At 36.5% G+C, this 15,445-nt stretch overlaps 1 protein-coding gene across 11 annotated transcripts in view; it reads left to right on the top strand.

Moving 5' to 3' along the window:
* LOC106875251 (protein-tyrosine sulfotransferase 1) overlaps nt 1–15,445 on the top strand; it is a 476,119-nt gene that overhangs the window by 325,687 nt on the left and 134,987 nt on the right. The window contains exon 1 of one of the 11 annotated variants that reach the window (XM_089354474.1): nt 14,409–14,496. The exons of the other annotated variants lie outside the window; for them this stretch is intronic. The gene's annotated coding sequence lies outside the window, so the exon portion shown is untranslated. Of the gene's footprint in view, nt 1–14,408; nt 14,497–15,445 lie in introns of those variants that run through there. 11 annotated transcript variants of the gene reach the window in all.

Raw genomic sequence — 15,445 nt, 5'->3', positions numbered from 1 at the left:
AAAATAAGTACCAGTTGAACACTGGGGTCAACGTAATCAATTTAACCCCTCCCCTAAAATGCTCACCTTGTGCCAAAATTTGAAACCAATATGAGAGAGAGATGGTGTATTTTTGATAATTCTAAGGAATTTTTTTCCTATTAATATTACTGAAGATGTTTCTCTTCAACCAATTTTTAATTCTGAATATTTTCACTGATGAGAATTAATCTTTAAAAAACTTATAAAACCAACACTTTTTTATGTACTGATTTTTGTTTCTTAATTCACAAACTTCAAAGACATACAAAAAATATGTGTCTACAAATCAGTACATATTTTTTTTAATATGTAAATAAATATAAAAGTAATAGTTTTATATTTTATTGATTATTTAAGTAAACTGTTATTAGAAAATAAATAATGTAATTTATTTTATTTTTAATGTTTATTATTTTTAAGTTAATTATATCTTCTGCTTTTATCTGCAACAATTTCAACTTTCCATGCTATTTTACTCTTTTTCTTGTTGTTGGAATCCAGTTTTCCTGCTTTCTCTCAATGTCTTAAATCAAGCTATGATTTCTCTGAATTTTCACTTCATTTTACCTTTAATCAGTAACTTTTAACCTTTCATTTAAACCATATGGTCCCTGGATAACTTTACATTTCAGTTGTAATAAATTCTCTGGTTTAAGAACACCTTCCTCCTGAGCAGCTCTATTGTATCTTTATTTGGCACTGGCACTCCATCAAATACAATGATAAGGGTTCCAGTTGATCCAATCAATGAAACAACCAGTTCATGAAATTAACATGCATGTGGCCAAACACTCCACAGACACATGTGTCTTTAATATAGTCCTCATGTAGATTCAGTGTGACACGCAGTCTGATAAGGCTGACCTTTTGAAATAAGGTACAACTCATTTTTGCCAGCTGAGGAGACTGGAGCAACATGAAATAAAGTATCTTGCTCAAGGACACAACAGATCACCAGGAATTGAACTCACAACCTTATGATGAGTTGAATACCTTAACCACTAAGCCACGTGCCTTTGCCTATCTCTATTTAACCCTTTAGCATTCAGGTTATTTTGTCAAGTGAAATGCTTATTTATTCACATTGCTTTGAATTAAACATGCAAGGAGCTGCACTCCACAGACCCTTAAAGTAATCTTCAGGGAGATTCAGTGTGATGAGGCTGACCCTTTGAAATACAGGTACTACTCATTTTTGCTAGCAGTGTGGACTGGAGCAATGTGAAATAAAGTGTCTTGCTCAGGGGTACAATGTGTCACCAAGCTTCAAGATTTTGATGATGTGATTGCTTCTTTTTAGAATGACATTGTAGGATGGGTGTGAGAGGTTAGATCTAACTAGTTTGAGCATAAAATAGATAGAATATTTGGGCTGGATATGGCTGGATCAGATGTTAAAGGGTTAAAAAAAAACACAGCTTTTTCTTTCTGACTAAATATCTTTTAATTTGGACTGTGGTTATGCTGGAGCATTGCCTTAAAGGGTTTAGTTGAACAAATTGACCCCAGTACCTACTTTTAAGTCAGTTTCTTTTGCCAAACCACTTAGTTACAAAACCAATATCAGTTATCAAACAGTAATAGGAGACAAACATGCACACACACACTGGCTTCTTTCAGTTTCTGCCTGTCAGATCCACTCTCAAGACTTTGGTCAGCCCCAGGCTATGGTAGAAGATACTTGTCCATAGTGTCCTACAGTGGGACTGAACCCAAGCCCACATGGTAAAGAAGCAAGCTTCTTGCCACACAGCCATCATACCTGCACCTATGAAAAAAAAATTCTATTATCACCTCAAACACCTTTATTAGTTTCACAATATAACACATATGGCCCAAGAAAGAACCTTTACATGGTAACTCAACATGCTAGAAATAGTAGTCAAATCTCCTTCAACTCACACCACACCTTTGGACTATGTAGCCTCATACATAGTATATATGTAGCCTCATATACAGTATATGTGTGTGTGTGTGTGTATTTCTAAAACAATGAGATGGTCATGGGTAGATTGTCTTTGGCAGTTGATCTCCTCTATCTGGACTGACTTGAAGCTAAACCACAACACAAATACCAAAGAAGCAAAATTTATTACTTTTTGTGCTTTATTTAATGCTCTTAATGTTCATATTGTCATTACTGTTTTTACAATAAAACTAACTCTATCCAATCTATGATCAAATAGAAAGTGTTTGGTGAGTAAAATCCTCACATATTGCGAATGCTTATAAAAGTTTCACATGGTAGCACATATAAGCAAATAAGCCTAACCAATAACCATTTATGCAACAAAATTTGAAAACTATGAATATGATGATAATGATCCTGAATTTTGGATGATTAAATATCTAGTAATGCTTTCAACACACAACATTTTATTCAAATAGACTTTTCTTAATGTAACGTGACAGAAGAAGAAAAGTGAAACTCTATGTACAGATGTTCTAATTTAAAGTCAAGACCTTGCTCAATGTCTTGAACAAGAAATGGTCATAAGCAAATTGAAATATTGAGAAGCAAATTTTCTCTGGTGTAACTGTACACTACATTTGACGTCTATTATTATGAGAGTGTGCCAATTTTCATTTTTATGAATCGAAGCATATTTAATAAATATAATCTTCATAAACTCCAACAACAAATTGCCTTTTGTGGGTTACAAGTCAAAAGTGTCCCCATGGTTTCAATTTATTTACAATTCAATGACTAAACATCAAAGTTGCAATGTTATGAAAGTTTGAGGTGTACATACCATTTTGTATGTGAAAGAATCGTTCAAGATACATATAGTATTATTGGTGTGTTACTTTAGCTACCTCTCTGAATACCGAGAGGTTGTTTGGCTGATGTGCTTGCTCATAAACTTGTCATAATATAATTTGATATCATTCAAAGGGAAAAGATAACAAATATAGATAAATGATGAGTTTCCCTTATATTCATTGTGTATTAGTTGGAAGGTTGTGACAGTTGACACCTATCACTTGCAGTGTCTTCATGTTCCAGCAGTGATAAATTTTTTTGTTTTTAACCTATGGATAAGGAGTCGAGGAGAATTAATATTACCTACAATGAAAAATAAGCAAATCCAAAGAGCCAGTCTTCAGCAATTCACTAGTGTGAATAATAATAGTAATAATATTGGTTTCAGATTTTGGCTCAAGGCCAGCAATTTTGGGAGAGGAGTTAAGTCGAATATATTGACTTCAGTACTGGTACTTATTTTATTGACCCCCCCCCCCCCCCAAGGATGACAGGGTAAGTCAACCTCACTGGAACTTGAACTCAGAACAAAAAGACAGAAGAAATACCACTAAACATTTTGCCTGGTGTCCTAATGATTCTGCTAGCTTGCTACCTTAGTAATAATAACAATAATAAAAAGTTCTGATTTAGGGCAGGGCCAGCAATTCTGAGAGGATACCATTAATCTTAATGCTTGATTAGTACTTTATTTCAACCCAGGAGGGATGAAAGGTAAAGTTGAGCTCAATGGGATTTGAACTCAGCTCAAACAAATACTGCATGCATATATTTAAACACTTCATCAAATCTACCAATCCATCACCCAGATGATGATGATGATGATGACAACAGCGATGACGATGATGATCTCTCCAAATTTTGGCACTAGGCCAGAGACTTCAAGGAAGGGGTAAGTCAATTACATCGCCCCCAGCACTTGATTGGTATATCATTTTATTGACCCCAAAGGATGAAAGACAAAGTTTGATCTCAGTGGAATTTGAACTCGGAATGTAAAGACAAGCAAAATGCTGCTAAGTATGCTACCCTGTGTGTGAACAGTTCTGCCAACTCACCACCTTATTAATAATGGTTTCAAATTTTGGCACAAGGTCAGCAGGTTGAGGGGAGGGGGTAAGTCAATTACATCAACTCCAGTGCTCAACTGGTACTTATTCCATTGGCCCTGAGAGGATGAAAGGCAAAGGTGACTTCAGCAGAATTTGAACTTGGAATGTAAAGATGGACAAAATACCACTGAGCATTTTTCCCAGCATGCTACCGATTCTGTCAGCTTACCGCCTTAGCTCACCACCTTAATAATAATAATAACAATAATAACAATGCTTTCTACTATAGGTACAAGGCCTGAAATACTGAGGGAGGGAGTGACTTGATTACATCAATGCCAGTACTTGATTAATTCTTTATTTTATCAAACCTGGATGAAATACTGCAGAGATCACCATGTAGCACACATGTGGTTGTGATGCATGGGTCTGGTGTACCCTTATCAGATGAGTAGTCATGATGGGTTTACTGGGCTTCATATATTTTACCCCAATGTTACTTTGATGGCATGCTCTGCTCTCTCACTAAATAATAATAAATCTTGCTACTATAGGCATGAAGCCTAAAATCTTAAGAAGAGTGCTAGTCGATCACACCAGCCCCGAGGGTGAATGGCACTGACAATCTTAACAGAATAATGATGATAATAATAATAATAATAATAATGGTTTCAAATTTTGGCACAAGGTCAAGAATTGGGGGGGGGTGCTAGTCAATAACATCGACCCCAGTGTTCAACTGGTACTTAATTTTTCGACGCAGAAAGTATGAAAGGCACAGTCAAACTTGGCAGTAATTGAACTCAGAACGTAGCAACGGGCGAAATACCGCTAAGCATTTCATCCAGCATAAACAATAATAATAATAATGAAGATAACGATGATGATAATGGTTTCAAATTGAGGCACAAAGCCAGCAAAATTTTGAGGGAGGGAGTATTATGTTATTATTTGTTCCCCAAGTCATCCTTGATTGAACAAACCTATGATCAAAGTGATAAACATTCCAGTATAAATCTTGTTGATCTACTCTCCTGTGATGCTCAGTTGTCATTCTTTGAAGTGTTTAGTCACAAAGGTTAATTACTATTGAGATCTGATTCTTCATCCTCCTTCTCCTCACTCCCCAAACGTTCTTCTTTTACCACACTTACACCAATATTCAGATACTTCATATCATGGTTATCATTACTTCTATGAGGATTTTCTTGTTCTCTTTTTTTTACCTCCCACTGATATGGAAGCTACCTCTAATCACATTAGTAGTGACAAACAGGAATTAGAAAATCAACATGAAATTGTGTAGGAAACTGCATAACTTTTACATAAGTCCACATACAATATACCCTCCCTTGTCTAATACATATGATGTTAACTACATTTTTATTGATCTTTTCAACTGTCTCGCTGATCATCTCCATACTAATATTTTACTATTATTACATATAGCTATAAACATCTTACCAATATGTTTTTCCCACTAATGTATGTTTCACTATCAATGGAGAGAACCTTGCATACATATTTAGTTTTGATTTTTTTTGCTCTTTTTCTTTGGTTTGTTTTTGTTTTTGTTTGTTTTTTTCTTCTTTTTTTCCCTAAAGTTGAATATGTTCTGAAAAAGAAAAGTCAAACAATATAAAATGTGGTTGTATATTGCCAACAATACTGTGAGCTTACTTAGTAAAAAATTTCTTTTCATACACAGGAAAACACAATTCATTTATTTCCTGATATATATATATATATATATATATATGTATCTTTTGTCTTTTACTTGTTTCAATCAATAGATTGTGGCCATGCTGGGGCACCACCTTGAAGGATTTTTAGCCGAATGAATCAACCCCAGTACTTATTCTTTTTTTTAAACCTGGTACTTATTCTATCAATTCTTTTTTGCTGATCCGCTAAGTTAATGGGACAGAAGCACACCAACATCAGTTGCCAAGCAGTGGTTGGGAACAAACACAAACAAAGATAAACATATATAGGTACACACATACACATATATGTGTGTGTATATATATATATATATATATATATATATATATATGGGAGAATATACAAAAAATAACAACAGACGAGGACAGGTGGTGTAAATAACAAAAGTATATATTAGTATGACGCTCGGGAATACGGAAAGTCTTTGACGTTTCGAGCTACGCTCTTCAACAGAAAGAATACGGAGACAAGGAGAAAAACACGGAGAAAAAAAATTGAATAGTGTTCAGTCAACGGTCAATCATAATAATATACATACACACAATGGGTTTCTTTCAGTTTCCATCTACCAAATCCACTCACAAGGCTTTGGTTGGCCCAAGGCTGTAGTAGAAGACACTTGCCCTAGGTGCCTTGCAGTCGGACTGAATCTAGAACTATGTAGTTGGAAAGCAACGTCTTACCACACAGCCAGGCCTAATACATACATGATACAGACATACATATGTATGTATGTCTGTATGTATCATCATCATTATCATTGTTTTAATATGTCTACTCTTCTACGATTGCATGATTCGGACAGGGCTTATTGAGGCAGATTTTCTATGGTTGGATGCTCTTTCTGTCACCATGCCTCACCTGTTTACCATGTGAGGTAATATTTCCACATGACCAGATAAATTCTAGCAGTATCTTGGAAATGACTGACTACTATCATGTGATGTCAAGACAGAGAACTCAAACACACTCAAAACTGCACACACACATATGCACTCACACACACATATACAACAGGTTTCTTTCAGTTTCCATCAACCAAATCCACTCATGAGGTTTTGATTGGCCTAGGGCTATAGTAGAAGACACTTGTTCAAAGTGTCACACTGGGATTGAACCTGAAACTGTGTGGTAGCAAAGAAAACTTAGGATACTGTCACACCTGCATTTATAACTATGCCTTCACCCATTAGTTATATACATATATATTCTAGCTTAAATGTGAAGGCACTTGGCTCAGTGGTTAGAGCGTCGAGCTTACAATCATAAGGTTGTGAGTTCAATTCCTGGACTGGGCTGCATGTTGTGTGCTTGAGCAAGACACTTTATCTCATATTGCTCCAGTTCACTCAGCTGTAGAAATGAGTTGCTATGTCACTGGTGCTAAGCTGCATCGGCCCCTTTGCCTTTCCCTTGGATAACATCAGTGCCATGGAAAGAGGAAGCTGGTATGTATGGGCAGCTGTCAGACTTCCATAAACAACCTTAGGTTGTACATTCACCAGTGAGGCAACTTTCAGCTTGGATTTGTACCCCAGAGAGGAAGCTCTTAGGTGCACCCATGGTCATTCTTGACTGACGGAGTCGAGAGTTTTACTAGCTTAAAAGCTGCACTCCATGCAGATTTTTAAGATAGCTCCTGCAGAGGGCTAATTGGGCCTGTAACCCCAAACTAAACAGAGCAATGATAATAAAGCATTTATTGGTACCCTACCAATATGGTAATACCTTACCAATGTGGTATTACTTTAAATTCAGTTTAACTGAAAAACTTGTAAGTTCATAAATTTTTGGAGTTCTTTTGAAATTTTAATTTTCAACTGTTAGCTTATAACAAATCCTCATCCAGACCTGATCCCAAATGCTGGATGTTCAAGAACCAAATGAAGGGCAGATTTTCAATCCTGAATCATCCTGATTCCAAAAAGGTATAATATGTCTATGTAGAGCAAATGAAGATTGAGATACAAGGGTCCTGGATGGACAGACCGACAGAATTTCACATTTGTTATTATAGATATATATATATTGTGAGTGGATTTGGTGGATGGAAACTGAAAGAAGCCCGTCGTGTATATATATATATATGTGTGTCTGTGTTTGTCCCCCATCATCACTTGACAACCGATGTTGGTGTGTTCATGTTCCTGTAACTTAGCGGTTCAGCAAAAGAGACCGATAGAATAAGTACTGGGGTCGATTTGTTCGACTAAAGGCGGTGCTCCAGCATGGCCACCGTCAAATGACTGAAACAAATAAAAGAATATATAAGTTGTGTTAATAAAGTCAGGTCAAATTGTATATTGATTTGATGCAAGTACAAACTAGCTTGTCCAGAGTTCACTAACATGGGTACTCTAACAGGGATTTAGAGTAGTTTGTTAAATTTATTTGACTCAAGTCAAAAGTCTGGTAGCATGCATCACATCTAGGTGTAACACAATATATTATATAATTGGTCCTAGTTTTGCAAACTTCTTTATTTTGTGTGTATATGTATGTAAGCTTGTTTGACATTCATTTTTCCCAAGCCAGAATGGATTGAATGGGGTAGGATTTTAGAGCCTGATGCTTTTCCTGTTAGCAACCTGTAAATGGTTTTTGAATTAGTACTTTCAAAGACTGTTGATATGAAATATCTCTAAGTTACCAGTCATAACCATAATGGCAACAAGAAATGTTCACAAAGCATGCACACATGCACAAGCACACACACAAACACAGAAACACACATGCACACACACACATATGTACACAAACACTCATTTGAAACTATACAAATAAAAGAGTACTCAATATGAATTGTAGAGTATATTTGTTTAATTGAAACCCTGAACTGTGTGCCCCTGTGAAGAGAACATAATTGTAAATTGGCAATTACTTAATTATATTGCAGTGTTGAGTTCAGATTCAGCAGTAAGTGGTATAGATTTTAGAATGTTTTCATTTTGGAGCATATGTCCCAGATAGTGAAGGCTCGTGGCTTAATGGTTAAGGTAGTCAGCTCATGATTGTGAGGTTGTGAGTTGAAGCCACTTTATTTTACATTGTTCCAGTACACTCAGCTGGCAAAAATGAGTTCTACCTGTAATTTAGCTGTATTTAGAAGTGCTAGCCTTGTTACTTTCTGTGTCATGCGAAATCTCCATGAGAACTGATAATGTAAGGGTATGCATGTCTGTAGAGTGCTCAGACATCTGCATACTAATTTCAAGAGCAGGCTGTTTCATGGATCGGATTAACTGGAAACTTCATTGTCCTAACCGCCTGAGTGCTATTTTATGTCCCAGATATATATTTGAAAAAATTTTCCATGTATGTCCAGACAATAACAAAAAGGAAAGGTATATTGAATAATGCAATCTTAGATACATAATACCTGAAAATGATGGATGGTCATGGTTGGAGTAAGTGATCATGCTTTGTTTGACTAACTACCAACATATCATTGCTCTCCTTGAGTCTAAACATCAGTAACAATGATCACAACCAAAGAGGGATCCTGTATACAGCTGCTCCTTCTGCTCTATCTTGTTAGAAAAAACAGGAGACATGTATCAAAGGTAAAAAAAAAAAAGTATCCTGGATATATTAGGAGTTAATAAAAAAAACCCAGTTTATAACTGCTTGAATACCTTTGACCATAGATCTACTTGATCAAGGTTCATGGGTGACTCAACAACAACTCTTGAATATTCATATATTCATACATAAAAGAGGTGAGTGTTCACATGTGTGTGGGGGGTAAGGTGGTTGATCCTGTTCCTTCATCACACATTAACATTGTATTCTTACCTGAAACTGCAGGCCAGTGATTAATCAAGTTATCACACCATTTTTGCAACTACCTTCCCCTTATTTCCCCTGATAACTATGGTTGATAATCTTCCTTCATTTTCAGAACATGTCCATAACAAGCTGTCATGGTTTACAAATTTGTTCTTGCCTGCACTTCAACATAAATGAGAAGATCATTTACTGTTATAACCTTGGTGAGATATTTCGAAGGGAAGATGTTCAGCTGGTCATGTTGTACAGCTATAGAGCAAGATGCTCATGTTATCTTCAGTGTTGTTGTTGAACACAAATTAAGTTTCAATTTTATGTTCAACGACAACGTGTCACTTTTGTAATTTAACAAACACATCTGTCACTTTTGACACTGTTTGTTTGACACCTGTGGCTGCAGGTGATCTTACTTTCCAGAGTGCTTCACAAATTCTTTGTTTTCCTTGTTGCTGCATTAATTTTTAAACTTCTCTATTTAGCCATTCTTATTACCATGCTTTCTTTGTTATCTTTATATTTTCCTGTCTTGTTTTTGTAGATTGATACTCCAGTTTAGTAATTATTTCTTAAGGTTCCTTTTTCTTCCTTTTGTAAATCTTTATTTTCACTCCCATGATTTTTTTAAGAAAGGCTGAGTCATAGGTAAAGTTTAGGTCTACCAGTGTGTTGTTGTGATTCTACAACATACAACTTCTTCCCTGCAGCTCTTCTCTCTCCATTGTAAAATCAATAGCTCTAATATAAAGTAGTGGTGATAACACACTACCCTGTCTGACTCTTATTTTGATCGTGGACTTTTCTAACATCTTTTCATTTTGCAATCTCAAACAACATTGACAACTTGCATGAAGGTTTCTCATAATTATAACAATTATCTTCTTGAGAATCCAAGAATCTACATTCTTCCATAAATTCCTGTCATCCACACTATCAAATGCCTTCTAGTAATCCATAAAGTTCACAATGGTTTTATTCTGGAATATATTTTCACAAAAGCCTACGTGTTTCTTTTTTAACGTGTTGCCCAAAGCTTCAGTGGGCTTCTATAGAATATAATAGAGAATATTTTATTAGTAACTGACACAGAAATGTGTCAGTTTTTCTGATTACTGCAATCTATGTACCATAAATGAGGTAAACCTTGTAATAATTCTCTCTTGCCAACAGACACCTCACTTCACCAGTATTTTTTGCTGTACCACCTGTCCATCTACTTCACCAGTGTTAGTGTCACCATAGCGATAAAGTCCTCTAATCTCTAAAAGTCACATGGTGTCAGATAAGCTTCACGCCTTAGTTTTTGTTATCAAATGATTAAATTTAAATCTATTTTATGTAAAGTGACATGAACTTAATGCACCATCTTGCACTAGCATACAAAAATGCAGGTGCACACACGCACACACACACACACACATGCCTTAGAAATCCTGCCAAAACAGATATTGGTGTGCTATGCTGTCTTCAAATTCATTGGGTTATATTGAACCACCCAACCCATACCAGCATAGAAGATGGATGTTAAAATATGGTTATTGTGATGATGATGATGATATATAGGTGCTTTTATATACAACTGAGATTGACACTGGACTATAGCCATAGTGTGGCACCACCTTTAAGGGTTCGGGTTGACCATATTAATCAGTTTTCATTTCACTCTGGTACCTATCTTATCACTCTCTGTTTGTCAAAAAAATGCTAAGTTATATTTTTTGAATCAGCACTGGCTTTACCCCCACCCCAAGAACTCTTTCTGCTGCCTATCTCTATTACAGTCCATCACTGTCTTTCTTACATTGCTCCTTGACATTACTTCCATTACTGCATCTGGCACTGTCTCTCTTCCATTACTCCCTCCTCTGCAACCCTTTCACTCCAATCATTCTGTAAAAAGGGGTTGGTATTTGGAAGGGTCTCCAGTCATAGAAATAATGCTACATGAACCCCAGTTATTCGACCTGTCTAAGGGGGCAGTAACTCTGAATAAGAACTGATTTAGAAAACTAATTTGAAAATTACGTATGAAAAATGGCTAAAGACCCCCTTCGGTCATGAATGACTATGGGATTACACCTAGAAAGTTACCCTCCGAGTCACAAGGCAAGGTTATTTATGGAAGACCAGCAGTTGCCCATACATACCGGCCTCCCATCTTCACCCCATCAGTGTGGTCCAAGGGAAAGGCAAAAGCTGATACAGCTTGGCACCAGTGACATTGTAACTCATTCCTACAGCTGAGTGAACTGGAGCAACATCAAATGAAGTGTCATGCTCAAGAGCGCAACACACAGCCAGGAATCAAACTCACAACCTAATGATTGTGAGCCTGATGCTCTAAACACTGAACCATGTACCTTCACATATATATAAATATATACCACAATTGTCATCATCATTTAATGTCCACTATTCTGTGCTCACATGGGTCAAGTAGAATTTACTGAGGTAGATTTTACTCCCGCTAGATGCCTTTTCTGTTGGCAACCCCTCACCTGTTTCCATATAAGGTAACATCTCCTCATGAGCCAAGCATGATTTCATAAAAGATTGGAAATGGAAGATACTATTTGCATGATGGTGATATTTGCTTTCAACCATCACACAATGTCAAGACAAGGACAGCAACAAGCGACGCGCACACACACACACACACACACACACACACACACAGTGCAGGTCTTTCAATTTCTCTCTGCCATTATCCATTCACAAGGCTTTTGTCAGCCCAGGGCTGTTGTTGAAGATGCCTGCCCAAGATGCCATACAGCGGACTGAACCAAAAACCATTTGGTTGGAAAGCAAAATTCTTACCACACACAAACACACAGACACACACATGATGCAGATGTTCAGATATAACAGGATTTTGCACTGTTTCCATCTATCAAATTTCACTCACAAGCCACTGGTCATCTTGAATTTGCAGCAAAAGGCATTATACCATGGTTCCATGCAACAATATTGGTCTCCTATGCCCAAACCACTCGGCTGTGAAAACAGACTTTTTCACCCTATGCCTGTGGCTGCACCTAACTCTGCAGCTTTCCTGCAATGATGAACAATATTACAATACAAATATTTACAACTCAGTTGCTATTATTTTGTCAAACTACATAAATCAAACTGCATATTTGAAGTGGCTACCTCAAAATAAACACATTATATTGTAGAATTTTAAAGAAATATCTTCATCATACAATATTCCACTTAAGTCATTTGTTTTCTGTTTGTTTTTATGATGCATATATGTATTATGTGTGTATGAATATAATACATATGCATACACACACACAAGCATACAACATATGTGTGTATGCATGTGTTTGTGTGTATATATATGTATGTATATAAGTATGTGTGTGTGTATATAGATGAGAGAGAGAGAGACATACTTATGAGTGTAAATGTATACATGTGCAAACAATTGTGAGAGAGAGAAAGGCTTTCCTCACCATAACCTATCAGTTATTCACCATAAACCATTATAGTCTCCTAAATTGTTCCCTCATATCTGCCATAGCATTCAATTACTGTAGAATTTATCTTCCATGTTTTGATTCTTTAACTCTTCAACTGTAATAACCAAAAAAAAAAAAAAAAAGATATTCTGAACTCTCTTGTGAAAGAGTTTAATCAATTTACTCAGAATGTTCCAGTCTTAGCTGGTATCAGTATCTCTGCAAGTTCTAAAAATCTGACAAAGGTCGTCTTCTCCGTTACTGGCTGATGTATACAGAATCAATTGCATTCATTGAATATTTCAGTTCAATGACACCACAGTATCAATTACTTGAGTTCACTTACTAGAGAAGAGCTTGGGAATGCGGTAAAACATCTGCAAGAAGAGCAACTTCTATCTTGAACTCCATCTACAATGATAACAATGTTTTGTTATTTTTTTGTGTGTGTTTTTTCTCATTAAATTGATCTGCGAACAGACCAACATTACATTTCTCATGGAAATAACAATTTTTTTTTCCACTGATCTCAGCTACACAGAGTTGACTGTCATCTACTAAGTCATGCTTAAACAGATAGGAGCTGAATTATAACCCAAATTTCTATACTAACAACACTCTAACCTAAAGCTAACTCACCTAAATAAACACACCTAATCACTCACTGTAAAGTGGTTGGATTATGTGTTATTATTGGTTGGATTTTGTATCTAACCAACTTTTGTGTCTAAATTGGAAACTGGGATGCATCCTGTTACTTGTCTAATTCAGGAGTATTAGGTCATGTTGCTCATTTGTGTAAGTTAGATCCTACAGTATCATGTTCTGTTCTCTGAGCATCTAGCTGGGATGACAACTCCTGTTGGTCGATCACATGTTTGATGGTCTGCAGATATGGAAATATCTCATAGTGATGGAGACTGGCTGATACGCTGCTCAGAGCATTGCTCTTGATAACCCAAGAAATGGTGGATGCATCAACATGCTGCAACAGCACATGCTTCCATACCTAATCTGACCTGTACCCTAAAACTTCAGTGTTTTTACTTTCTTTAAAGAACATCAACATCATTTAACATCTGTTTTCCATGCTGGCATGGATTGGCTGGTTTGACAGAAGTTGGCCAGCAGGGGAACAGTCCAGACTCCACTTGTCTGTTACGGCATGGTTTCTATAGTTTCTATGACATGCTTTTTACATACTGGATGCCTTTTATATACCACCGGCATGAGTGAATTTATGCAGTACCAGCATGGGTGTGTTTATGCATTTACACAGAACTGGCATGAGTGCATTTTACATGGTATTGGCACCTGCAAAGGACATGCCTGTAGGTATGTATGGCCACAATTTTACTTAGCTTGATGTGTCCTCTCAAATACAGCAAATCACCACAACTCCCAGTCCCTTTTCATTTCCTCACTGAGGCCCATCATCTGAAGATCTCTTCTCACTACTTCACCTCACATCTTCCTGGGTCTACCCCTTCCACAGGTTCCCTCCGCAATTAGAGATCAACACCTCTTTAAGCAGCTGTTCTCATTCTTTACAAAAAAATAGATAACATTCCAGTTTCATCTAATTTTACAGGTTACTTCTATAAATCTCAAAAATGTTTCTGCTGACCACCCCCACCCCCACCACCACATTGAAACTATCAACTCTGTGGACCATGGCACTCAGGTTGGTAAACATTTCTCGAGCTACTGTAATATAACTGAAATTGAAACATTTCTTGTCATATGCTGATATTTCTGGAATGGAACAGGTTATTTTCTCATCTCAGTGTTCTTTCTCACTTAATTCTAGTCTGCTGGCTTCACTTTCAAACACTTACCTTGACACCTTAACTTGTAAAGCGAGTTGATATTTTCACCTTTACAAATATTTAGAAGCTTCTAGCAAAAACTGTATTCATTAACTCTTCATTATCTCATTGACTCTTAGCTACTTTTATTTAATTGCTTTTTATTTTGTTCAAACATTTCACCCATCTCTTCCTGTCTCTCTGTCTTTCTCTTCTTTTTCTACTCTCCCATTTTCCCCCTACATTAATTACTCTCTGTCAGTCTCTCCTGTGTTTCTTTGTTTCCTTCATCCTTCTTTTCATCTTCCTTATTTCTATCTACACTTCTCTCTCTCTCCCTCCCACTCTCTCTATCTGTGTATTATTATTATTATCATTTTAGTGTCCAATTTTTCCATGTTTCTGATGGGTGAAACATAAATCTTGCAGACAGAGTTTCTATGACCAGATGTTCTTCCTGTCATCGATGCTCACCTATTTCCAAGCTAGGTAATATTACCTCATGGCTGGACATATTTTCAGAGAAGACTGCAAACAAATAACACAGCTTACACCAACCATACTTCTTTACAACTACTACACTAGGTCAAAACAAGGACACACAAGCATACACACAATACACACACATATATATATATATATATATATATATATATATGTGTGTGTGTGTGTGTGTGTGTGTGTGTGCGCACAACAGGCTCATATACATGTATATACACACACACACACTATAAGCTTCTTTCAATTTCTATCAACCAACAAAGCTTCTAGTTGCCCTGACACCAGAGTAGAAGACACTCATCAAAAGTACCATGCGATGATACT

This window comes from Octopus bimaculoides, chromosome 6, assembly GCF_046866305.1.
Source record: "Octopus bimaculoides isolate indiv1 chromosome 6, ASM4686630v1, whole genome shotgun sequence".
Classification (NCBI taxonomy): Eukaryota; Metazoa; Mollusca; class Cephalopoda; order Octopoda; family Octopodidae; genus Octopus; species Octopus bimaculoides.
This window is presented reverse-complemented; position numbering and strand designations above follow the sequence as displayed.